The 26,310-nt window shown below is 43.9% G+C and overlaps 1 protein-coding gene and 1 long non-coding RNA gene across 3 annotated transcripts in view; both read left to right on the top strand.

Annotated features, from left to right (window-relative positions):
• LOC309651456 overlaps nt 1-6,005 on the top strand; it is a 95,430-nt gene extending 89,425 nt beyond the window's left edge. Inside the window, exon 2 of the long non-coding RNA XR_014258138.1 lies at nt 4,544-6,005. This is a non-coding gene — a long non-coding RNA (uncharacterized lncRNA). The remainder of the gene's footprint in view (nt 1-4,543) is intronic.
• Nucleotides 6,006-14,378: 8,373 nt separating this feature from the next.
• ZMAT4 (zinc finger matrin-type 4) overlaps nt 14,379-26,310 on the top strand; it is a 352,855-nt gene continuing 340,923 nt past the window's right edge. The window contains exons 1-3 of one of the 2 annotated variants that reach the window (XM_082444191.1): nt 14,379-17,117; nt 19,510-19,715; nt 19,825-21,302. The gene's annotated coding sequence lies outside the window, so the exon portion shown is untranslated. Of the gene's footprint in view, nt 17,118-17,383; nt 19,716-19,824; nt 21,303-26,310 lie in introns of those variants that run through there. The other variant, XM_082444190.1, reaches the window with a different exon arrangement.

The raw sequence follows: 26,310 nt of genomic DNA, 5'->3' as shown, positions 1-26,310 counted from the left end.
TAACAGTACTGATTTGACTACGGGACATTTTTTTCTTTAAATTTTTCTGTATTTGGTGTTATAAAGCATCATATATCCTCTGTGAGTCTCAGTTTATGTTCTGTGAAGTGGGACTCATCACATCTACACTGCAGTGCGCTCGGGCAGAGCAGCACAATATTTGAAAGTGCCCTTGACAATGACCAGCCCATTGTAATACTCCAGGAATGGTTATAATATCATTGCCAATGACACACCCATAGTCCGGATATTATCCGTAACGATTACTAAGGTTGTTTATCTCCCTCCAATTTTACTAAGAAAAGGATTAATTGAAGACTCTAAGTCATTTTTACTGAGGTTCTTTTTTTTTTTTTTTTTTTTTCAAAATACTAATTGTAAAGTCTGCAGTGGGTATATAGGTGTTCAGCTTTTTTCCAGATTTTATGTTTTTGGTTTTTTTTAAAAAATATTTTATTTATTATTTATTTATTATTTTTATTTTTGGCTGTGTTCGGTCTTCGTTTCTGTGCGAGGGCTTTCTCCAGTTGCGGCAAGCGGGGACCACTCTTCATCGTGGCGCGCGGGCCTCTCACTAGCGCGGCCTCTGTTGTTGCGGAGAACAGGCTCCAGACGCTCAGGCTCAGTAGTTGTGGCTCACGGGCCCAGTTGCTCCGTGGCATGTGGGATCTTCCCAGACCAGGGCTCGAACCCGTGTCCCCTGCACTGGCAGGCAGATTCTCAACCACTGCGCCACCAGGGAAGCCCCTTTACTGAGGTTCTTAATACTCACCTTCCTCACAAGGGTGGACAAAACTCTCAGCTTTTTGTATTGAGTGCAAATGTCTCTATTCTTGCCCATTTCAGAGTCCTCCTCACTCAAAATCTAGGTTTTGTCGATCTTTAGTACCCTGTCTCTCGTCTTAGATTATTCTGTGGTAAGATGGTGCAAACTATGTATTTACTAACTGGAGAGAATTCAAGTCCCCGGAGCTGTTGTAGCTCAAAATTCTGTTTTAAGTGGAGTTATTTTCTGTGCTTTCCTTTCATGCTGTCTGCAAAATGCCTGTTTCTGTCCTCCTTGAGATCCAGGTTTACAGCGCTCTCCTTTTTCTCATTCTGGGGTCTCTATGTTTGTGGCATCTCTGAGGGCCCATGTTCTGTTGAGGCTAAATTTGATACCTGGGGGGGGGGAAGCAACTTCCAGATGGGTCAGCCTAGGAAAGGATCCCCCATTGTGTAGAAATTTAAAAACAGGCAAAATACCTGTCCTATCAGACACTACGATTTGCCCCCTCTGTCTGACGCAGCCCAGAGCTTCGTCATTTAATTCACACCTATCTACTGTGAAGGCCCAGCCAACAAGATCATTTTGGAGCCCTGAGTGGGTGCCCAGAATGGATGGGAGGGCTGAGGTAACCAGAACTCTGCGTTTTTTATGGACAGGTGTTAGGGCATCTTCTTTTCAAAGTGACACATTCCCAACCCATCCAACTCACGTAGAGGAGAAAAACCACTGTCACCAGCCAAAGGGAGAAAAACATGGGGCTGCAGAGGAAGAGGGATCTTGTGGGGACTCTTGTATTATTCATCCACGTGCAAGTATGAGCTCCAGATTTGATAAGACATGCAGTCTGATCAAAAGTCATGCAATTAATGATTTCTTTCAAAAATCAAAGAACTCTTTGATTCTTCATTTTAATGTAACTTTGACCTCTTTTCTTTCCATGTCATGAAAGAGGCCTTGACTAAGCTAAACATGCTCTCTCTCTGTGCCTGCAATGTAGCAGAAAGCATCCTCAGTTACTTTCACAGGCAGTGGAGAACTCCTTAATTTTTCTCTGATGACAAGAGCTCCCTTTGAGCCTGGGCCAGAGGTGAGCAAGATTCTGATTCTGGAAAGATGTAGAAAAATGAAGTTCCTTTTGCCAGAGGTTCTGGGTGAGCACTGTTGATGTGTGACTGTTAGCAGTCTTGCCCTCCTTCCACCTATTCTTCCTTTTCTGCATGGTGGACTGTCCTTTAGTTTTGGGGGTACAGTATTGGGGAAAAAAGGAAGGGGAGGCTAGAGGTAAGTAGGCTAGTGGCGGGGATTTTGTGCAAGAATATTTGAAGAAGGAAGTGTGGGAGCAAGTGCTGTGGTAAGACGGGAAAGGGAGAATTAAAAGAAAAAAATCTGTGATCCATAAATCCCCTTCACAGACTCTAAGCAAAGTACTTAAATTATTTTACAGTTACTTTTTGGTTACTACTCTGCAGTATAAAAAACAATAAGTTCACTTTTTATCGTATCCCCATGTCATTAGCATCATTTTAAAGACGTGTCTTAATGGCTGTATCGTGCACCATCCTTTATTTAATCAGCTCCCTTTTTTGGACAGTTAATTCAGTTATTTTGTTGTTTATAAATATCTATCTATATATATATGATGGATATTTTTGTTTGTAATTCTGATTATGTCATTTTGTCAGTCAGGATAATTGATGGTAGCTGTACTAACAAACAACCTAAAACCTCAGTGGCTTAGCAGGTGTTGACTGAAAAAAATGCACAACTAAAAGTTGAGAATCATCTTTTTTTTGGTGGACTTGCTGAGGACTTAAGCCCGGGAGACAGTGTCAGATCGCTCTGAGAGATTGCACTGAAGAGGGAAGGGAGGAACCAGGACATATAGGAGTTTTGCAAAAACAAAACAAAACAAAACATAAAACGCCAAAACAACCAGGTAGTCGGAACATCAAAAGATTACTGTTAATTAAAGAAAAACCAGACATCTCAAGTTAATGAATTTAGCATTTTTCTATGTATGGGAAGAGGCAGGAGTCTGGGCTCATTGGAATCCTTCCTTTGATGTGCATTTGAACTATCTAGAGCCAGCATCCTGCTTTTCTCCATCCTGAATCCCCTCCGGGTGCACCATCGGGGATGGCTGCCGTGGCTGATGATGGCTTGATGGCTGCAACACTCTGTTGACTGATAGGGCAGGCGACATTCTTCATCCATACAGGTTCAAGTTTTATTTCTTGCTCGATTTACTGGCTAGGGTTGGAGTGGGAGACTCTGTTCTTTGCAGATGTGAGGGACTCAGGGTCCTTCAACATTGTGGCGTCACCTTCCTCAGGTCCTCAGAGCCCCGCGCTGGAAGTAGGGAGCTTGGAGAAGGCACGCACGCTCTTGGCCTCTTCTGCCCAGAGAGGACAGAGCCACTTCTGCGCATGGTCCACTGGTCAGCGCTCGTCCCAGGGCCCCACCCAGAGGCAAGGGGGCTGTCGAAGGGAATCTGGATGCAGCAAAGAGAAAGGGCCAATGGGTATTGATTAACAACTAGCCAAGGTCCTACCTACCTACCAATTCACTCTCAGATCTTTAGAATACAAAGGGTTACATTCCTGCAATCCTCCTCTAATTCGAGACAATTCTCCATTCATATTCTCTTTTGCTTAGAGCAACCTTGAGCTGGGTCTTCCCAGGCTCTTCTTTCTACCCTACAGGCTGTGGTCTCCTCGGAAGCTTTGGTGGGATGCAGGCACCATCTGGGAGAAGGCGCCTCGGAACTCACATGCCCGCGGTGCCCAGGACCCCAATTCCTTCCACCTCTCGGATGCTGCTTTCTTTTCCCAGGGACAGAGCCAAGCTGTAATTGACTCCTTGGGTATTTCAAAGTCCCTGATCCCAAGACTGAAGGATGACTCCCTGCTGTTGTGAAAGGTTACCAAATTATCAGGACCTCTGATTGGGAGGGACAGTGGGAAGAGGGGAGGTGGTGTCAGGGGAAAGGCACTGACGTTTCAAACTCAACTGGCGACTCCAGCCCCTGGTAATGGCTTTAGTAACTTCCCAGCTGATCCCTGTGATTGAGCATCAGGACCACTGAATGCTAATTGAGTTGAAAAGCTTCCCCCTCATGTGCTAAAACTCTCAGGCAGTAAAAGGCTTCTGACCATGTCTGGAGTTGCGTGCTGGGGACAATGTGGTGGGTTGCCTCTGTCTACACTTAACTGCTGTTCGTCTTCCCGGCTTGACGGGGTAGGGTTGCTGTACATACACAGACTTTAAAATTATTTTTAAATTTTTTTAAACTGAAGAATGGTTGATTTACATTGTTGGTGGTTTCAGGTGTACAACAAAGTGATTCAGTTATGCATACACACATACATACGTATACATACATACATATATATATTCTTTTCCAGATTCTTTTTCATTATCGTTTATTGCAAGATATTGAGTAATATTGAGCACAGTAATACTGTGCTCTACAGTAGGACCCTGTTGTTCATCTATTTTACATATATCATATATGTGTGTGTCTCTGTTAATCCCACACTCCTAATTTATCCGTCCCCTCACCCTTTCCCCTTCGGTAACCGGAATTTTGTTTTCTGTGTCTGTGGGTCTATTTCTCAAACAGACTTCTTTTTTTTTTTTAAGCAGATTGCACCTTGCTGTGGCTGGATCAATACTCTGGAGTGAGCTGTTTGCCCTCAAAACTGCTGGGGCCGCAGCAATGGAGCTGCAGGATCCCAACGGGGTCCTGATGTCCATCTGCTCTGGTTTTTTCAGGTGCGCTGAATCGACAGTTCTGAGTTTTGAAGTTTTGCTGGAGGGGACTTGCGGGGATTTCTCCAGGATCGATGGAACTCCTTTTGTGGTGCTTCAGTGCTTCCACCATGAAGCGCTCATTTCCCTATGCACGTCCCCCCGCCCCACCCCACTGTTTCCTTTACTCTCTCTCCTCCCACCCCCAATTCCCAGAAGAAGATCTAAGAATCAGGTCCAAACATAAGATCTTTGGAGAATCCTTGTGTGTGTTTTTTTTAATTTTTATTGGAGTATAGTTGATTTACAATGTTGTGTTAGTTCCGGGTGTACAGCAAAGTGAATCAGTTATACATATACATATAAGCCACTCTTTTTTAGATTCTTTCCCCATACAGGTCATTACAGAGTACTGAGTAGAGTTCCCTGTGCTATACAGTAGGTCCTGATTAGTAATCTAGTTTATAGGTAGTGTTGTGTATATGTCAATCCCAATCTCCCAATTTATCCCTCTCCCCTCCCCACTTTCCCCCCCTGGTAACCATAAGTTTGTTTTCTACATCTGTGACTCTATTTCAAATCCTTGTGTTTTACTCTAGTCCTGAAACTAGATAAAGCCTAGCCATCAATAAACAGGTGAGGAAGTAGAGCCAGGCATTGGTTGAGTGTTGATGTTTCTGGTACAAGCTGACTCTCCGCTCATCATCCCACACCTTCATCAGCCATCATCATGCTGTCTGTCAACTCCTCTTCTCTGAAGAAGGCCCGGGCCATCTTTTGAAAATACAAAGCCCAGCACTGAGACCCTCCCAACTGAGAGAGCAGGAAGGGCCAGGGCTGCTGAGGTGCTCCCTGAACCCCACTCAGGGGATTTGTGTTGTTCCCACCTGGGTGTATTGTGTGGACCCCTAAAATTCCTCCAAACCTCTGCCTCTGGGCTTCCAGATTGCCCCTGAAAGAAATGAACAATAATCATAATACCCACCACTTACTGACCGCTGGTATCTTGAGGGCTGCCTTGCCATTGGACAACATTTGTTGAGCTCCTACTGTTTGCCAGGCAGTGGGTACATGCTTTATGTGTGTTTAGCCCTTCTGACCACACTGTGATTTAGGACCTGTTAATATGTCTATTTTGCTGAAATGGAAACTGAGGTTCAGAGTGGTTAAGTAACAAGGAAAAGTCCATGTTTTTACCCCCTACACTAATAGATATGTATATTTGTGTATATATATTCTATATATGTATATTTAACATATATATTATGTTGACTGAAAAAAATGCACAACCTCAAAGTTGAGAAATATGTTTTATTTGCTGGGCAAAACTGAGTACTTAAGCCTGGGACACAGCCTCTCAGCTCTCTGAGGGACTGATCCAAAAAGGAGAGGGAGGAGCCATCAACTATAGGAGTTTTTGCAACAAAGACCAGGTAATCGGAACATCGAAAGATTCCTGTTAATTAAAGAAAACCAGACATCTCGAGTTAATGAATTTTTAGTGTTTTTCTGTGTATGGGAAGATGCAAAAGTCTGGGCTCACTGAAATCCTTCCTTTGATATGCACCTCAGCTATGTGGGCCAGTATCCTGTGCTTTCTCATCCTGAGCTCCCTCGGGGTGCACCATCAGGGGAGGCTGTGGCAGTTGACTGCTAGATGGTGGGCATCCTGTTTCCATCCTGAGTTTCCTCAGGGTTCACTATTGGGGCAACTATAATGTGATGGCTTGATGGCTGCAACATCCTTTGTTTACTGATATGGCAGGCAACATTTTTTCATTGACAATTATATATATACAATATACACTGTTCATGTTACATATATTATCTATTTTATGTACTACGTATTTTTTATAATCTTTGCAAAAAACCTTGCAAGGTAGGTGTTATTATTTACATTTTGTGAAAAAGAAATTAAAGCCTCTAACAGGCTGAGAAATTGGTCATGTCACTACATCACGATTAACAAGTCAGTGAACAAGATTTTGAATACAAGTAATCCTTTTGTGAAAAACAAAACCCCAAAAAACAAAGAAACTATGTTCTTTCCATGCTCCAAAATATATTTTGGTCAAGTGACTTAAGAAGCTCTCCCTCAAGCTTGTCTAAAGCAGAAAATAAGACAACAGTGCTTTACTGGAAATTATCAAAAGGCAGGATCAAGCAGGAATAATGAAAGGGAGCCTGAGGTTTCGGGTGATGAACCTACTGGCTAAATAGGCCCCTGGAAACAGACCCACTTTTTTTTTTTTTTTTAATTAATTTGTATATTTGTTTATTGACTGTTTTCCTCCAATAGAATGGAATCTTTTTTTTTTTAACATCTTTATTGGAGTATAATTGCTTTACAATGGTGTTAGTTTCTGCTTTATAACAAAGTGAATCAGCTATACATATACATATAACCCCATATCTCCTCCCTCTTGCATCTCCCTCCCATCCTCCTTACCCCACCCCTCTAGGTGGTCACAAAGCACCAAGCTGATCTCCCTATGCTATGCGGCTGCTTCCCACTAGCTATCTATTTCACATTTGGTAGTGTATATATGTCCATGCCACTCTCTCACTTCGTCCCAGCTTACCCTTCCCCCTCCCCGTGTTTAGAAACCCCTCTGGTCCAGTGGAGAAGCATATCCTAGGCCCCCGGTGCCTTTCAGAAAAGAGAACAGAGGACGATTTTGCAAATTGATTGTTAACCGGAAGTGAAAAATTCTTTCCTGAGCATTGTCCTGCCTTAAAAAAAAAACCAATGAAGTGAAACTACTTTATTCCTCCCCTTTGGACGTAAAGTTTGCCACATGTTAGATTTCAGTTAGGCATTGTTTGAACCAGAAGGAAGACTGGCTTTTAGAAAACAGACAATGGTATAAATTGGATTGTATACGAAAACAGGCTTTGTTAGTAAAAAAAGATACACAGATAGAGTCTGTTCCTATAAGCTTGGCTTTAAGAGAAAGGTTGGTAAGGGAACCATTTTATTTAAATGAAGAGGAAGTTTCAAGCAATAGTCAGCAGCTGGTAATCCCTAATTTGTGGGCTAATGTTGAAGCAAGTTAATAAAATGACCTCAGGGAAAGACCAGGGTAGTGTTTTATAGACTTCTGGAGCTGGAGGGAACTTGCAGAGCATCCAGTCCAATGATTTCATTATAAAAATGCAGGAACTGAGGCCAGCAGAGAAGGGGCAATCTCCCTACGGTTACAGGGATATAGTTGTTATGCAAAAAACTCACTTAAATATTATTTTTTGAACATGTAGTTGTGTGGATGAGAAGCAGAAAAGGTAACATTTACTTTTCTGGTCTCTGGCCGTATCTCCCTAATACTATCTGCCTTTTAAACTCTCTTTTCTCCCTTCAAGATTGCATTAAACAAAAGAACAAAGTCAAGGGCTTTAAACATTATTTATTTTTTAAAACAATATGTGCATATTATAGATTCGAAAAGTGGTCTCCCTCTCACTCCTGGCTCAAGCCAAGCAGGTCCCCTCCCTCGGGCTCACTGCCAACAGGTCTCCATGTGCCCCCCAGACCATCCCATATGTGGACAGGCCCATACGTAACTACACACTTCTCTGCTATTCGTGGCGTCCTTCATCCTACTTTTATTATTTTGCAACATCCCTTGGGGGCTGCTAACACATCAGGTCCCATCCAGGCGCCTCTTTCTTTTTAAATGGCTGCATCGTCTTTCATTGTCTGGAGGTACGAGAATTTATTTAGTACATTTGGGTCACATCCTCTCTTTTGCTATTTCAAATAGTACTGTGATAAATATCTTTGTACATACATCATTTCACACATAAGGGGATCTATCTGGGGTATAAATCCCTAGAAGTGAAATTGTGAGGACAAAGAGGATGTGTCTTACATTTTGTTGACATTTTGTTGACATTTCTAGAGAATTGCAAAGATTGGGGTACCTGTTTCTCCCCACCATGCCCAACACCCTATCAAACGTTTTTCACTTTTAGGCTAGGTGCGATTATGGTAGGTGAAAAATATCTGGTTGTATTTTCATTTCTATTCAGACTCAGTTGTATTGAACATCCTTATGTTTAAGAGGCTTTGCAGAAATGTTCTGTTTTTCTCTTTTGCTCATTTTCCTACCGGTTACTGGTCTTTTCTCTTATTGATTTACAAGAGATCTCTATATATTAAGGCAATTCATTGTTTCTCTGTACCATTATTCACAAATTTTACTTCCATTTTGTTACTTGCCTTCTGATCTTGTTTACTGGGTGCCTCTCACCTCCCCTGTTCCCCTCTCCCTCCACCCCCGTTGGCAGTTCAGAAGCTTTTTTATTTTTGTGAACAACTGTGTGGATCTTTCTCTTTATTTGTGTTCGGATTTTGTTATCATACTTAGTAAGGCTCTCCCCGTTAAAATCTGTCATACAAAATCTCCTCACAGTATACTTCGACTACTTTTAGTATTCCCATGATTGCATTTAAATTTTTCATTCATCTGAAGTTTCTTTCATGTAAAATATGCACTAAAGATTATACTTTATTTTTTTCAGATAGTAGCCGAGATATCCCAGTACCATTTATAAAATAAGCCATGTTTACTACATTGATTTGAAATGCTACATTTATAATATAAATTCGAATCTACTTCAGGACTTCTATTTAGAGCCATTAATTATTCTGCGTAGTCAAGAAACAGTACAACATTCTCTTAATTCTTATAGTTTACAATATATTTTAATAGTAGTTTTTCTTGTTTCCTGAGGTAAGATTGTATTTCTATAAACTTCCCTCTTAGAACTACTTTTGCTGTGTCCCACAGATTATGGATCATCGTGTTTTTGTTTTCATTTGTCTCTAAGTATTTTGATTTCCTCTTTGATTTCTTCAATGATCCATTGGTGGGGTTCAACTTTTATTTTTATTTTTCTTTCTTTATTTATTGGCGGCACCATGCGGCACATGGGATCTTAGTTCCCCAACCAGGGATCGAACCCGAACCCATGCCCATTGCAGTGGAAGCTGGAGTCTTAACCACTGGACCTCCAGGGAAGTCTGGAGTCTGGGGGAGAATGGATACATGTATATGTATGGCTGAGTCACTTTGCTGTGCACTGAACCTATCACAACATTGTTAATCGGCTATACTCCAGCATAAAATAGAAAGTTAAAAATAAAAAAGAATTAAACAAAATTTTTTAAAGCAGATAAGTCCTCAAAAAAAAAAAAAAACAAGAACAAACAAACAAAAAAAACACTCCTACTCTCACTCTTCCTTCTTGTCGATTTTTTTATTGTACAGAATGGAACCTGTTTGTTTATTTGCCCCTCTCCTTCCAAAAGTCCTGTGGGTTTTATGCACATTATTTTACAGATTAACTTAGGGAGAATTGATATCTTTGTGATACTACATATTTCTGCTCAAGAACATGGCATGCCTTTTGTTCATTAAATGGTTCATTTGTGTCCCTTAATGCATTTATAAATTTTAATCACATACAGGTTACACATTTTTAATGTAAATTCCCAAGTATTTTAACTTTACTTTTACTGTATTTTCATTGTATCTTCCAACTAATTTTTCATTATACAAAAATATTTAGCTTGGTATATTAATTATATACCAGACATCTTTATGCATTTAAAATTTTGTAGTACTTGTAACGTTATTTTCTAAGAATACAGTTATATATCACACACACATAATAATAGTTGTACTTCCTTTCCCTCAAAATTCATACTTGTTTCTTTCATACAGTTGTATAAGCTAGTGTCTCCAGAACAATGTTAAATAAAAATGGTTACAGTAGGTATACTTATTTTGTTTTTTACTTTAATGGAAATGCTTGTTGTATGTTAAGCCTCACACTAGCCTTTGTGCTGATATCTATATATGGATACACACAAGTATGTACATAAAGTTTCATATTTGGGAGAATAAAATCAGGTCATATTAAAATAACTTTGATAATTGTTTAAAGTGCCAAACTGTATTTATTGTTTTATTTCTTTAATACATTGTTCCTGAATGCTGTCTTTTGAATTGTTTTAAAAGATTAACATATTTTTTTTACTGTTATTATTTTAAAAAGGGAAATTACTATTATCTTTGGCCTGCAAAATTCCTTTCAAGCAATCATTTGAAGAGGAGCTATTTTATAATTCATAAGGAAGGAACCGTAATTTCCTTTGTAGCAGTGTACTTCAATCAAGGAGAATTTACCTAAAATGTAGTAAACAGCCCAGCAAACTTCTATAAATACATTATCAAGAAGTCATGCATTGTTCTCCTGTGACAGGCTGAAATTACATGTACTGAGAACTGCTTTGTATCCAGCACTCTGCTGATGAATTCAGATACATTAGCTCATGTAATAATCCTCCTAACATTGTTTTAAGATAGGCTTTGATACACCTTTTAAAGTTATGGGAACTAAACCTCAGGCAAGGTTGCTTGCTCTGATAGAAAAGGGCATACCTGAGAATCGACACCAGATCATCTGATTCTTAATTCAGCTCTTGCCAGGTTAAAAACAACATGCCAAATATCGGTCAATTAGTTACATCTTTTTTTTCAATCTGCTCTGAGAGTGGCCATTATGTCAGACCAACAGACGTGTCATTCCTTCTCTAAGCATTTATTGAGCACCTATTTTCTTGCACAGAGATCTCCTGGTGGACGAGGTGCTCTGTCATCCTGCACGTCTGCTCACGTGGAAAAGGGGCAGGTTGTAGGGCTTGGGAGAGCCAGTCACACCAGGGTTCAGAGGAGGAGGTCACTCAAGGGGAAGTATGCAGACCTGGGATTCTGGAGGGTGCTTCAAAGGTTGAAGATGCAGTTGGAGGCCATGAAAGAGAGGGATACAGCAGACTGCAAAAGATGGTGCAGACATGATGTATCATAATGTACAAATAGTAGGGTTTTTGTCCTATTACATTTTAAAAAATGTTCTAATATTAACAATTAGTGAATTTAATGGTGATGACAGCAAGAAGAAAAAGGAGAGGCTGAAGAAAAAGCATCTGTTAGAAGCTAGAGATTGGCTTAGAGTCATAACTGATAGCTAAACTAAAATATAAGGAAAGGAAAGGAAGATAATTTACAGAAGCCACACACAAATACAATTTGGAAGGTATAAGATATTGGGATGCCATACATTCCATTTCTTCACCTTCAGGGAGAATTACACTCACACTATTCCAATAAGATAAAAGATCATGACTATAGACTGAAATGTGTCTCTCTAAAATTTATACGTTGAAGTCCCAATTTCCAATGTGACTATAGGTGATAGGGCCTTTTTGGAAGTAATGAAAGCAAAATGAGGTCATGGGGTAGGGCCCTGATCTGATAGGATTCGTGCCCTTATAAGAAGAGACAGCAGACAGCTCTGTCTCTTTGCCACAGGGGGACACAGTGAGTAGATGGCCATCGGCAAATCAGGAAGAGAACCTCTCCAGAACTCCATCCTGCCAGAACTTGATCTGGGACTTGTAGCCGCCAGAACTGTGACATAATGAATGACTGTTTTTAAGCCACCCAGTCTATGGTATTTTCTTTCGGCAGCCCAAGCTGACTAATACAAACACATTCTATTTTAGGATAGTTCCCTAAAACTCCAACTCCTCACTAACCCTTCTTAGCATCAACGGCCTTGACACCGATCAGATGAAAATAAAGTAAAAGGTTGGCAATGACGTGAGGGGGTCCTTCCAGGATGACCTAAGAAAGTCTTTTACCCAGAGGTGATTTTAGGCAGCGTTAGGAGCCTCTTCAAACCTGGTGAAGAGATCTGAGGAAATAAATTGGAAAAGTTGAAAGTAGCTTTGTGTGTGTTGTCGCCTGTGTGCAGAGGAACTTACAAAGATGTGATGGTGAGGAGGCGTTCCTAATCTTTCAATGTAAAGTTAAGAAGGGAAATCATTTCCCCCTATAAACATACAATGCGTTACTCCAGGAAATGAAAGTTCATCTTAAAGGAGCCAAAGGTTTAAGCCAGTGATACAATTCACTCACCCCCTCGTTCTTTCTTCAACCCATATTCATGGAGCCCTGGTGGGTACCAGGTGCTGTGCTCTTAGAGTCCCCACCTCCCATCATTGGTATGTATTGAACAATAAACATTCTTTTCATTGATCTCGGTTTTAAAAATATTCTATTGGTCAGGGCTCTTTGATACACTTTTCTTGATGACCACCTCCCGCCCCCCCACCTCTCAAGACCTTCAGTATCAGGGTGAAGAGTCCAGCAGAATTTTCCCAGTTTGGAGAAGCTCTGCATGTACTTCATAACCTCAGGAAGTATTTTCTTAATCAGTCAAGATGGAGAATCCCAGCTGGGCCTTTCTGTGCAACTGATTATTAGCTTTATTCAAACATTCACTTACAAATCTGCCACATGTGTGCTCTTATTCTCACAGACCAGGTCATTGCACTGCGCCCGTTACAAGGGCAGAAGGACCACATTTCCTTAGCCCAATGCTGCTCCCAATGGAGCCAAGAGGGAAGGACCAAGAAAAGAACACCCGTTCATAGAAGCTGTCGGTCTCAGAAGCCCAGCAGTGCCTTGAAAGTTGGCAAAAAAAAGATTAAAGACCACTTCTAGTCACAGCAGTGATATTGCTGCAGATACATTGGCATATTTATCCTCTTCCAGCCCTTCAGTAGCCTGGGCTATGGAGATTGTCTTAAGGAGCTTGTGTCGATTTCCAAGCTTTCCTCTGGAAGCTTAGCCCTTCTTAAGTGTTCCTTAATAGCTAAAAAGCAGAGCTGGATTTTGAAACTCCATCACTCAGACATTTTGTATCAATAAAACTGATGTTAAGAAGATTTAAGCTGAAATGCTGGCTCCATCATTCTTTTCTTCCTCTCTGTCACCCAGCCCCCTCAGACATTCATGCTACAGGCTTCAAAATGGGACTGATGTTAATGAATTTCAGCACCAAGGAGTCATTTGCTGAGGTTACCTGAGAATAACCCCCCAAACCAACTCCTGAGACAAATCACGACAATGTTCCATAGACCCACCTACTGTTCCTTTATGTCACTCTGCCCTCACAAACAACTTGTAGCCTAAAGTCTTTTAAAACTTAACATCTGCTCTTCTTTTCTTCTCTAGACAATCTAGGCAAAGGGGTGGGATTTTATTTATTCCAGTTGATGAGATTTTCATATCTCCTTTGCTTGAAATGGCTGAATGGTCAGTATAGTTTAACTTACAAGAGGAGGAAAATGACAGTTTTATGAATATTTATCAAGAGGGTCTAATATTGAAAATTGAAAAAGAAAACAGGAGTCATAAGAAAAGGGAAGAAAGAGAGAGAAAGAGGAAGGAGGGGAAAGGAGGAGGGGATCAGAAAAGATAAATCACTGGAATTTAGAAATCAGAAAAAGGTCTGAGGGAACATGGCAGCCGCTCCTTCAGGGAGACGTTCATTTAAACCATTTCAACAAGAGGAGAGGGTCTTCCTGTTTCTTAAGATCCCTGGAAGAGCTGCACCGTCTCCAGTCCATATGTCAAGACTGTCGCTTCATCTGTCCCATGCCTTCTGCCCTGGTCTCTGCGGGAATCGACAATGACTTGTCATGCCCTATTCTTCCCACGTGTAAAGGGACTTTGTTTAAAATAGACCTGATTGTCATACAATCATGAAATGAAGTTAAAAAAAAAAGTACCTGCTTCCATTAATAAGCCAGTGGTAAATAGAACCATCTCTCATGGAGGAGAAAGGAGACAATTTTGATGGGGGCTGGTGGCTAGTGGGACGCTGAGCGTATCTTATTGGCTCCCCTTTGAAAAAAGCTGTCCAGAGCTTCTGTCAAGACAGAGGATAAAAGGCTCAGAGCTCTACCAGCAGACCAACGGGGGTCCTGGTGGGGAGAAACCAAGGGAAGTTGGTATTTGGGGAGTTTTTGCAAAGGAAATGAACACCCATCTTCTGGAGAGTAGCTCAGAATAGATGTCCAGGTGATGGGGAGAAACCCTCCAGCAGTCTGAGCATGAGGGGATTCAAGAGTCTTTATTTAAGTCTAAAGAACACTAGACACTTAGTTAACCAAAGCCCACAATTGTTATGTGTAATTCATTTCTATTTACATTTTTTATCTTAGACTTTGAGATAACACAGCTTATTAAGGTGACTTCTAAGACAGAAGGGGAAGATGACTAGTATACAGTAACCCTTGGAGAATAAGTTTCCCTTGGGAGCTGCCTTTTCTAGACACGTGATGCTCTCCTAAGAGAGAGTACTGATGAACATAATTCCTTAACAATTTGGGGGGATCGCTATACCAGCTCTTTATTTCTGTGGCATTGCAGTGGAAACTGCTGGTTATGTCACAGCAATTGGAAAGGTGTGCAGCCCAAGTCCAGCCTGAAGACATTCTTAGTACCAGCCAATCCCAAGCATAGAATGCAGAGGGTTGTGCAAAAACACTAATTTGCTTTTTCCATCAGACACCTTTCAGTGCTAACGGTGACCATGTTGGATGAGAGTCCAGGAGTTCCATCCCTCATCTTCCTCTTCAGTTCCAACTCCCCGCAGTTTTTCTGCCCCTGCCTTCCCCCCAGGATCTTCTCTTCATTTCAAAGGAGGCAAATATGCTTGATAGAAAGTACTCCCTTCAAATACGTCTTCATGACAGACCAGTGTTTCCTTGTTAATGTTTATCACTTTTCCTCGGTAACTTAAATGCATTCTTAGGCTAAAAGAAACCTCTCTGGCCTTACCCAGGCTCCCTTCTTGCTGGAGGAAGAACACGGGAGTAGAAGGAGGGAAAATCTGGTCCTGATGTCACTGTGATGCTTTCAGCTCTTTGCTTTCCTCTGATGCTAAGTGCGATATGCATTTGGATGGCCAAAGAGGCCGAGATGGGATGCTACACTCTCCCCTGAACGTTTTGAACAGGTCGGGATGACCTTGTGCTAGATGTTACCAGATGTCCATTTCTTCCAGCTGTGAAAGAAGTTGATCTGTCCACGTTGTCATCAGCTGTTCATTGTTGGGATTTCTAAGTGTTTGGCCTGCACTGTCCTAACTGCTGTGGGTATCACTGTGGATTTGGGGGTGACATGGGGGTGGTGTTAAGGCTACCAAATAAACATAACGTGTAGTAGCAGATATGAAAATGGCCATATGGAAACAATAATGAAAATACAAACAAGAATGTAACTAATTTTAACTTGTGTGGTGCAGGGTAAAATTGAAGCGTCCTGCCAGACAGGAGAAGTGACAGAAGGAGAGATGCGTCTGGACCTTGGAGGATGGCTGCGATCTCACAGGAGAAGGCAGGTGCGAGGGAGACACTTGGGCAGCCAGCGGGAGGCCAGGAGGCTGGAGTGAGCATGCTCAGAGAGGCTGTGCTGGGATCGTGGTCCATGAGGATGAGGGTGGAGGAAGTTACACAGGTGGGATGGGGCCAGGTTTCACCTGACTCTGACAGCCAGGCAGAAGGCAGACTAGAAACTTGAGGCTTGTGTTTCTCAAACCCCAGGCTACTCATAAATATGCAGCATCTTCCTGGAAACTCAGTGTTATACAAATATTTGGGGCAACTCATTCTGTAACTCATGTACTAAAACAAACGTTTTGGAGTAGAATACAAAATTGGCGTGACTTTCGTAATAAAATATGCATTTTTGAAGCCATTTTGGTTTATGGCAGGTCCCTTGCATGACACTGTCACACCCCCCAGGGACTCTTCTCCATATGGAGTGTATCACGGGACAGTTTGAGAATTTCCTTAAGCAATAGGAAATGACACCTCATTGCCCAAGGCTTTGCTCTGTGCCTGGAGCATCTTTTCTGCCCCTGTGAGCATCTTCTGGTCCCACTCCAAGAGCTGATCTGACATCTGGGCTACTAGAGCAGAGTGACTGTGTGTCCCACGAATATTCGCCAATGCCAAGATGTGGTCCCTCAATATCAAGTGCTAGGACATCTGTACGGTCCTTTGTAGGTTGATTTGCCATCATACTCTCCACAGCCCTAGAAATAATAATATTACCCTGATTTACAAATGAGGGAATGATGTGCGGCAGGTTTTGTAAACAAGTTGGATGGGTACTTTCGAGAAGACTGTATGTCAGCACATGGGTCCTGGCAGGCAGGGGGCCCCAGAGTCATATTCACGTGTGCAGCCCTTTGATCTGGAAGGTGCCTTCTGTCACGGTCATCCACCAGCTTCATGGAAGGCAGCCACCCTTCCTCATTCAGTTCTCCAGTGTCTGTCAACTGGTGCATTGCTGGACAAGAATTCATGACAGCGTTCAGCCCCGTGTTTCTTATGAAGAATTTAACTGAAGCAAACAGAATTTAGGTGGGCAATTTAGTCTTGCAGATTGCTGTCTGTCCATCTGTCTGTTTCTGTCTTTTTCTCTCTCTCTTTCAGGTTATTGACAATATCATCATGATTTGAAACCCCCAGAGTCACCTGCTTTTATTTAGCAGGGTATTGTAAATAGTAAAATACTGTCTTCAAAGCTCAGGAAGCCCTGTCTATTTTAATACCGACTTTCTGAAGGCTCATTAGTAATTAATGAAATCATTAAGAATGGTTCACAGTGACTGACACCTTCCTGGCAACCACAATCTCCTCTTGTACTTAGAGGAAATGTCACTGGCTCCACAGGTTTGATTTGGGGAGTGGAGTGGGTGGGTGTAGGGGGCAGGAATCAGATTACATAAAGTTTCACAACAGCCATCAGCCAGAACGGAAAGCTGTGCGTGTGTTCCTCCAAGTTTCTCTACTTCGGTAGCTGTGCCTTCATCCATCCAATGCTGGTTTTCAGGAATCTTGCTAATATCATGTTTTCCAAGACAGTACCGTGTGGCTCAACTCAATTAGCAAAGATGTAAGGTTGAAAGTCACCCTCTCTTTTTTCTGTTGTTGTTTTTTTTCCCCATTTTCACACATCTCCTTTTTTCTTGGCATTGCCTAGATTTATTCTCCTCTTTTCCCTTTTAGGAACAGAATTTGGCATAAATAAATGATAACTGACAAAATGGTATAAGCAGGAGGGTAAACACAGGGTTTCTCCAGCCTCCGCTGCAGGTCAGGGTAATTTGTTGTAGCAGGTGGTTACCCACAAGGAGGACAGGAGCTCCAACGGCTGCTGTTTAATTTGTATTTTAATACAGCAACCCACAGCCTTCCCTTAATTGCTGAAAATGGAACGCGAACCCCCTCCAAAGCCTTTCAGGTCGCTAATGCACTGAAATTGTTAAATCGAAATGGACTGCTTTAGCCAGGACACTGGCCACAAGATGGAATTCGGTACATTTCATACCTCAGTGCATTTAAATGGTATGGAGCTGATATTTAATACAAATGCAAGCACCAGTGGAATCCGCATACTTCATCTGCGTTCTCCAACTCTCAGAATTAAGCAGTTGATCTATGGGATACAAAGGGATCATCCTTCTCTCAAAGAGAATATTTTATGACCAGGCAGTTTATTTATTTATTTATTTGAAGTTTATTTATTTATTTTTTATACAGCTGGTTCTTATTAGTTATCTATTTTATACATACTAGTGTACATATGTCAATCCCAATCTCCCAATTCATCCCACCACCACCAGGCAGTTTAAAAGGCACTGACATAAACAACTGTTTACAGCTCTCTCTCTCTCTCTTTCATCTTCAAAAGGCAAAAAGTACATGTAAGGACTTGCTGTTTGGCAGAAAATCACTTGAAATGCTTTCCTTTTCCTTTGAGGATGACTGAACCTTTGATAGGTGCTCAAGAGAGTTCTTATAATTTAGTTTATTTCTCCTATTTTTTCTTAAGGGGGAGAAGTGGGATAGTGTGAAGGCACAGAGCTGAAGCCTGCTTTTTTTTTTTTTTTCATTTTACCTTCGTTTATTTCTTCCTTTATACAGCTCTGAGTTTCTGATTTATATCCTTTTTTTTCTTGCTAAAGAACTTCTTTTAATATTTCTTGCAAGGCAGGTCTACTGGCAACAAATTTCCTTAGTTTTTGTTTGTCTGAGAAAGTTTTTATTTCTCCTTCATGTTTAACAGATAATTGCACCGAATACAGAATTCTAGTTTGCTGGGGTTATTTCTTGCAACACTTTAAACACTTCACTCTCTTCTTGCTTGCATGGTTTCTGACAGGAGATTTGCTTCAGTTCATATCATTGTTACTCTATAGGCAAGCCGCTTCCTAATATCTTCTGGTTCCTTTTAAGATATTCGTTGTCTTTGGATTTCTGCTGTTTGAGTATGATGTGCCCAGGTGTCTAATTTTTGGTATTTATCCTGCTTCATGTTCCCTGAGATTCCTGTATCTGTGGATTCCACCCATTATTCAAATAGACTTCTGCTTCTTTCTTTCTTGTTATTCTGGGTTTCCCATTATGCAAGTGTTAACATCTTTTGTAATTGTCCCAAATTGGGGGGCATTTTGTTCTTTTTTTCATTCTTTTATTCTTTGCCCTTCAGCTTCAGGAGTTTCTGTTGACAGGTTTTCAAGGTCACTGATTCTTTCCTCAGTCTTGTCCAGTGTATTAATGAGCCCATCAAAGGCATTCTTTTTTTTTTTTTAACATCTTTATTGGAGTATAATTGCTTTACAATGGTGTGTTAGTTTCTGCTGTATAACAAATTGAATCAGCTATACATATACATATATCCCCATATCCCCTCCCTCTTGCTCTCGCTCTCTGCTTTCTTGTGGAAGTGGAAATCTTATGGCTTAAATCATAAAAGTATTATTTATGGCTTTTACTCCATGAGTGAACATGCCAGATTTTCTGGGACAGGGTCAATTTCAAAGGAACAGCTAAGGTTAATTTCATCCTTGGGCCTTTGTAAGAATTTCACCTAGACAAAGGAAGGAAATAGAAAACAAATACTTTGCTACACCCCTTGTCCTATTTTTTGACTCCTAATAGAGGGTCACTCTCCTTTTAGCCATGCTGATATTTGGAAAGCCACTATGGAAATGACTTAATTTTTTGAGGTATATGTCTCATAAATAAAATGTGTGTCCCTCATCTTCTCATTTCCTTCCAGCGCTCGAGGGAGTAAGAAGACATGGAGTGAAGAGCTGCCTCCTTTTCCAGAGAGAATAGGGGCGCTGAGAGCTTGGAGGGACGGCGGTAGCTGTCACAGTATTTTGTCCTGAATTTTTACCTCCTGGAATCCAGGATGGGCCCCTTCCCCACCCCGCCAGCTGGATGAGTGATCACAGTGGAATAATGATGCCAGGAGGCTCAGAGGTACACTCTAAGTTTTGTATTGTGTTTTATTAGTCAGCCCACTTATTGAGTGCTACGTGCTGTCACTGGAGTTATAAAGATATACATGATACCGGCTCTGCCCCTACAGAGCTTGCAATGTGTTTAGGGAAGCCAGGCATATCCCCATGAAGCAGAAGCTCACTGAACAAGGCAGGAGGAACTTTTGACTCCAAGGATGCAGATGGTGATAAAGATTGCAATTGTCTGAGGCTACAGGGGACGAACTGGAACCATAGCCTGCGCTCTGAGACATGCGGATCCCAGAAGGAAAAGGGTGAAAGGCGAGTTCTATCTAATCTGAAATTTGATATTCCAAGAGCTTCCTTTAAAAGGCCCTTTTAAAATTCTTTTTCTTCCTCTTAAAAAATTCAGCTGTCAAATGATGTCCGCTATCAAATGATGTCCTTTCTATACAGTGAAAACTATACACTAAGGACAGAAAAAGGGCAAGACTCATGCTCTATGATTCCTTGTTGAACAAGGAAAAGCACTTGGACTGTTCTCACCCCGTGATGAGTTCCTTTTCCTCTCCTTCCTTGCTTTGGTTGATGATGTGAGTCTAAGCAATTCACTGAAGCCACGTGGGAACAAGCAAAAGTCAGGGTCCAAGCGGAATTACTAGCTTGGGGAATGCCTGTCTCTCTGGACCTCCCTGTGAGGCCAGTGAGGATTTCCAGACTTTCGCAGACTTTAAAATCAGCTCTCCTGAGACTGAATGAGGTGCAAAAGGAAACTGTCTTCTCAGGTTGGGTGGACCATGAGGGAAAGAACGGATGGATAAATCCAGGGAAGGTGCATAATCTGTCCTCCCAAACAATCTAAAATGACCTTCACATGCCCTCCAGGGTGGCCCCGGGAAATACATCACTAGATTCCTCCAGGCTTTACCTTGCTCTGCTTCCCAGAGCCTGTGTTACACAGGCAGAAACACCACCGTCATATTTCTCCCTGCCCTCAGGAACATTCACCAGTTGGGGGAAAAATAAGGCCAGAAAATTGTTGCTATGGGCTCTGTTTTGTGGAAGTTAAAATGCTGGTGCAGGAATCTGATTGCTTGATAGCTCCCTCTCTCTCTCCATCTCTCTCTCTCTCTCTCCCTTCCTCCCTCTCTCCCTCCCTCTCTCTCTCTCACCCTCCACCCTTTCTCGGCTCTCCCTCTCTCCCACCCCCACTTTTTCTACTCTCCCCTCTTCCCTCCACTGGACTCCCAGGGCTGCTCCCACACCGGGCCCGGAGGAGAGCCTTACAGGTTGTCAATGAAACCTGGAATTATTTCCTTTGATGGCTCAGATAATAGTAGGAGCCAAGGCAATGAGTGAGGTCGTCTGAAACCAATGCAGTCCTGCCCGGGACCCGGGAGCCAATCGCAGGAGCAGAGGGCGGAGCGTCAGCGCCAGCAGATAATTGCTAAGTGCCTCGCTCGCACAGTTGGTCCGAGCCGCCGAAAGGTCTGGTCGCAGAGACGGGGACGCGTAATCCTCAGCGTGCTCCATCCCGACAGCAGCCCTCCACGGCTCGGCAGGGCAGCGAGCCTCTGGGCACCGGCCCCTCTGCTCCACGGAGAAGGTACTCCTGCTGCATCCCGGCGGGGCTGCTCTTGCGTTTCCGTCCTCAGCGGCTTGCAGTTTAGCCTCTGTAGAGGGGTTGCAGAAAGAAAAGTTTAGGGGAGGAAATGTGACAACGGAGGGAAGTCACCGTGTTTTGTTGGGAGGAAAACAAGCTGACGGTTTGGGAAACTTCTGTGCTGTCTAGAACTGGATTTGTTTACTACTCTCTCAATTCGCCGCGCTCAGGTCTGTGGAAATAGGTCTGGTCTTGGGCTAGGGTGCCTGCCTGTTGGGGTGTAGATTCGGATTTGTTGGGTGAAGGGGGTTGAACCCTGGATGTGCTGCTTCCTGGCGGACGCGTTGCTGGGAGGCTGATTCTGGGAAGCGTGATGGGTTGGTTGGGTTTTCCACCATAGGGTCTGCCCCCTTGACTTTATCCTGACCTGCTGTCCCCCAACTCTTGTGACCTTCAGTTTGAGTCCTTCCTCAAACTTCTGTCTCCTTCCTTGCCCCTCCCGCTTGCCGACTCTGTCTGCGCTCATTTAATGTGGTGGAAGGAGACATTTCCTGGGGTGTGGGCGACTGTCCTGTTTGACCTGATGGGCGTCTGCCTATCACATAACTTGGTGAGAAACCAACAAAACGGTTCCCAGAGGAAAAGCCATCACTCCACTGATTAGCTCCCGAAAACTCTGGAAGACTGTCTGGGCTTGGTGTGTACTGAAATAAAGGGGATGGAGTGAAATTGCAGCCCGTGTGAAGGTTACACCCTCACCAGGGGCAGGCCGTAGGGTGCTAAGGAAGCCCGAGGCTCTGGGTGCATGGGGGGCTGAGGGGCTGCTGGCACCACCATCCCTGCTGCCTGTGATGACTGTTCTTCAAGTGAAGGGCTGGCCACGGCAGGAGGCTGGGCCAGGCTTGTAGCATCCTTGTTCATTTCTGAACAGTTAGGACCACAAGGGCCCTGCTTGCTCTGAGTCCCACCTGTGGTCCTGAGGAGAAGTCCATCTCCCCACGTTCTGCCACCCGGGAGGTATTAGGTCAGTGGGCCTCCTAGGAAGCAGGGTGCCCATGGGAGAAGGTGATGTGCTTGGTCTTAAACTTCCTTCCTGCTTTGGTGCAGGCAGCTCCTATTTGAATGTTCCACAGCACTTGGCCAGGTGTGTCCTCCCACCTGCTGGGTCCTCAGAAGCAGCTGGTCCAGGACTGATCTTCCACATCCCTGAGTCCCTCTGAATTCTAGCCTAGACCCGAAGCTGGGAAGTTCGGTTCCCAGTCCTGGCAGGATGGGGATGTGCTGGGAGGACTCGTCCAGGACACCTGGTCCCCAGGACACCCTTCCCGCCGAGGTGTAGATGCCTCCATTCTCCGGCTCCACAAATCACATTCACTCTTTAATTCTTGTTTCCTTTAACCTCCACAAGGGCTTCTCCTACGCCTCCTTTACACAGCTATTTCGGGTGGGAGATGTTATTGCCGAAGCTCTACTCACAATGCTTAAAAAAAAACCGGCTGCCCGACTTTTGTTTTTCTTGGTCAGGATGCAGTCAGCTTTCTTCTCTGCACATGTTGCCTGGCAGTAAACAAAACAAGCTTGCAACCCCGCAGAGGAGAATGCCTTTGTGTTTGGGAGGCTGGAGTGGAGGCTGAACTTTTCTTGCCTGTTGGGGCATCTTTGGCCCAAGACCTTCTCCTCTGTGGTCTGTCTGGGGCAGATGACCCCCAGAGAGCCCACGAGAGAAGACATCCAGCAGGTGGGAGATTTTGAAAAGGGGCACCTTGGTTTTCATGAAGGCAGTGATAACACGAGAACATGCTTTGGAGTTGGAGGGGTATCTAGAACCGGGGACAGGTAGCAAAATTGTGGGTCCCTCCCACCGATGCCGATCTGCTAGATTTCTATCGTGATAGAGGACATTCAAAGTAAGGCTTTGAAACCGGCTCCAGAGTGGTGACTCATGCGGAGCTAGAAGGCTGGGTGGGGGCGGGAGCAGAGGGAGCTGCGAAGTGCAAGTGGGACCCGCTGGAGACACTCGCTTTCCTCCCTCCCTCTCCTCCTCCTCCGGCTTCCTTGTAGCTCCCTATTTGGAACAAAGATCATTAAAATAACAACTTTAGGCTAAAAAAAGCATAATGGGAGCTGAAGAATAATTGAAGAGTCTCAAAACACCATCACTGCAACTTCCCCTTGGATGGGGCCTGAAACCCAGGGTCCAACCACTGCGTGATCCAGTTTGGAGAATTTCACTGCTGGCTGGTGTTGCGCTGACTGGTTCCTTGTGAAGCCAGGCACCTGTTTGTGTCTGAAGGGACTGATTAGTGTTGAGGAAATTAAATTTGTCACTTGTCATTTCATCAAACGTGGTAGCTTGAGCCTGGACCCCGGATAAGCACCTCCAGCTGGCCAAACAGGATTTCTCTCCTTTAGCCCCTGTGCTGTGGAGGGGTTGCCTCTTTCTGCTTTCACAAGCCCTGGGTGATTTACCTGGCCAAAGTCACTTCCTTACTTTCCTGCTCCTCTTTCCCATTCTTCCTTTCATCATCAACACATCAGTAAATAATCTGTTTGCCAACCTGCTTTGATCTTGTCATTTTGTGCCAATCACGCTATTAATGAAAACTGTCCCCTGAAGTAGGGTAGAAAACATGTTAAGATTTTGATCAGAGACCAGCCTTTGAGTCTTCTGTCTTAAGATTTAGTGTTGCGGTTTTGGGGGAAATCAAATCAGCACGTTTATTGTGTTAAGTGTTTTTGTAAACGCCGTTGAAGCGTCTTCTTTTTCTCTGGTAGATGTGTGAACTCCCAGTTATCCTGGGGGCTGGGGTGTGTCTGGGGGTCGGAAGTAAGTCTGGAGTGGCCTCTGAAAGGTGGAGCGGTTGGAGTGTGACGCTTCTGTTTATTCAAGATGCGGTGAAGGCTGTTTGGAAATGCGTTCACTCTACTCTGTTATTTTCCCTCTTCGTTCTTCGTTTAGGACCATTTCGTAGCCCAGATTATCAGTAGCTAATTCGCTTGTCTCCCTTTTCCGTACACTCACGTGGTCCCTTCCTCCCTCCTCACTTGGGAGCGATTTCACACTGAAGCTGGGACCTGAACCATCTTACTTCATCCCAATAGATGCCTGTCTTTTCTTCCTTCCCTTCTGGTTCTTCCTTGCCGTCACTTAAGGGCACTCTAGAGGTTGAGATTTAATATTAGACACCATGCTTACCTTACTTGTGAAACAGTGAACCGGGGGTGTCAGGAATTCTGGAATGCACCTGGCGTTGGCCCTGGGGGAGCACTGTCTTCAGTCCTAGACCTGACCGGGCACCCGGGGTGGTGCAGCCGCCCTGTGTGAGGCCGGTGGCCACAGACCTGCTAGATGCACACGGATGCCCACCAGGCACGGGGTCACGCCCCCTCCTCCCACCGGCTGTGCTGAGCCCCACCCTCCCGTAGCCGCCATGCGCAGGACTGACCTTGGAAACCAGCACGCGGTGGCGTTTGTTTGGTCAGTCTCCCATTCTTGGTTTTGTGTTCTCTCCTCACCCCTAAATCTCTCTACCAAGAGTTAGGATCAATTGACTTATTCGTACTAAAGTGTGAATAGTTAACAGTGTTGTCACTTTCGGAGGTGTCTGAGTTCTTAATGGGATTCAAAGTGGAGTTTCATTTGTCTGCTAATGGGATTGGGGAGGTGAGTTTGGATCTGGAGTGTCTGTGCGATTGTGGCTCTTTGCTTTTCCGTTAAGGCTCGTTCTGCTCTTACCCATGGACACGCTGCAGTTACTCAGGGCGTAGTGCTGGCAGGATCTGGGGTCTAGCAGCTGAAGCTTGATTCCTCAGATTTGACCTTGGGTGCTGCATCTATTTTCCTTTTCTGACCTTCATGTAAAGCCCAGGGCTTGGACTGTGTTCTCATCCATCCTTTTCTGCTCTGACATTCTCTCTGCATTTTGCCACCGGAGTCCTAAATCCAGCTGGGGATGTAACAGCTCCAGAAGGACTCGGGTTTACAGAGCTGCTCTGGTGCAGGCCACAGCACTCAGCGGTGCTTCCAGAGCCGGAATCCCGTGCAGGCAGGTCGGAAGGAATGGTGGATGCTGTACCAGAAGGAAAACGGGCTGAGGGGTGATGTAATAACTGATTTTGGTTTAGGAGGGGATGTTATATGGAGGGTGTCGACCAGCTGTTCTCCATCTCCAGTAAGGACTGAACGAGAGAAAATAGACAGAAATTGCAGCAGATGGACTTAGATTAGGTATGAGGAAGAATTTTCCATCAGCAAGAGTTGTTAAAAAGGGAAGGTTCGGAGCCTCCGTGATGATCTTTAGGAAACGGATGAGCAGGAGATTCAGCTGGAGGACGAGGCAGGGGACTGTGGGGAGGTGACAGGCAGGGACCGTCTGGTGCAGGGGTCCCGGCCTATTCCTGATGAGGGTCCTTGTTTATTTCTCTGAGACCTCACCTGTGCTCTGGGGCATCAAAGACACCGAGAATCAGTCCAAGGGACGGAGCCGACAAATCCGAGCTGCCCTCCTGCCGCTACCTGAGGGCCAGACCCTATCTGTGGCTTGAGGACCTCTCCTCAAGCCTAACCTTTCATTTCCAATGTGGCGAACGAGGCCCAGAGAGGTGAGAGGCCTGGCGTTGTCACACGGTGACCCGATGGCAGAGCCGGGATTAGAATCAAGGTCCTCCATCCCAAGTCAGTGTTACGTGCTTTGTAGCTCATTTATTTCCTTGCTTCCAAATTGAAGGACCATTTCCTTTTTCTGGGCTGCTGTCTCTATCTATCTAAATGGCAGAGACAGGGAGCCCTGCAGTCTGCAGTGGTCATTGAGTGCCCATTACTGACACCGTGTAACCAACTCCAGCTTCCCTGGTTTACATGGCAGACACTTTGGTCCCTGTCATTGGATGGGAAGGGGCTTCTGCAAGGCCAGGGTTGGCAGGACGTACGCCAGACACTGGGGAGGAAAGGAGGGGATGGGGTGGAACTGCGGGGACCAGGAAGAGAGAGAGGTGAAAAATAAAGGATGAC

Source organism: Balaenoptera physalus (genome assembly GCF_965194825.1).
Source record: "Balaenoptera physalus genome assembly, chromosome: 21".
Taxonomy (NCBI): Eukaryota; Metazoa; Chordata; class Mammalia; order Artiodactyla; family Balaenopteridae; genus Balaenoptera; species Balaenoptera physalus.
The sequence above is the reverse complement of the archived record's forward strand: the minus strand, read 5'-3'. Positions and strand labels throughout refer to the sequence as shown.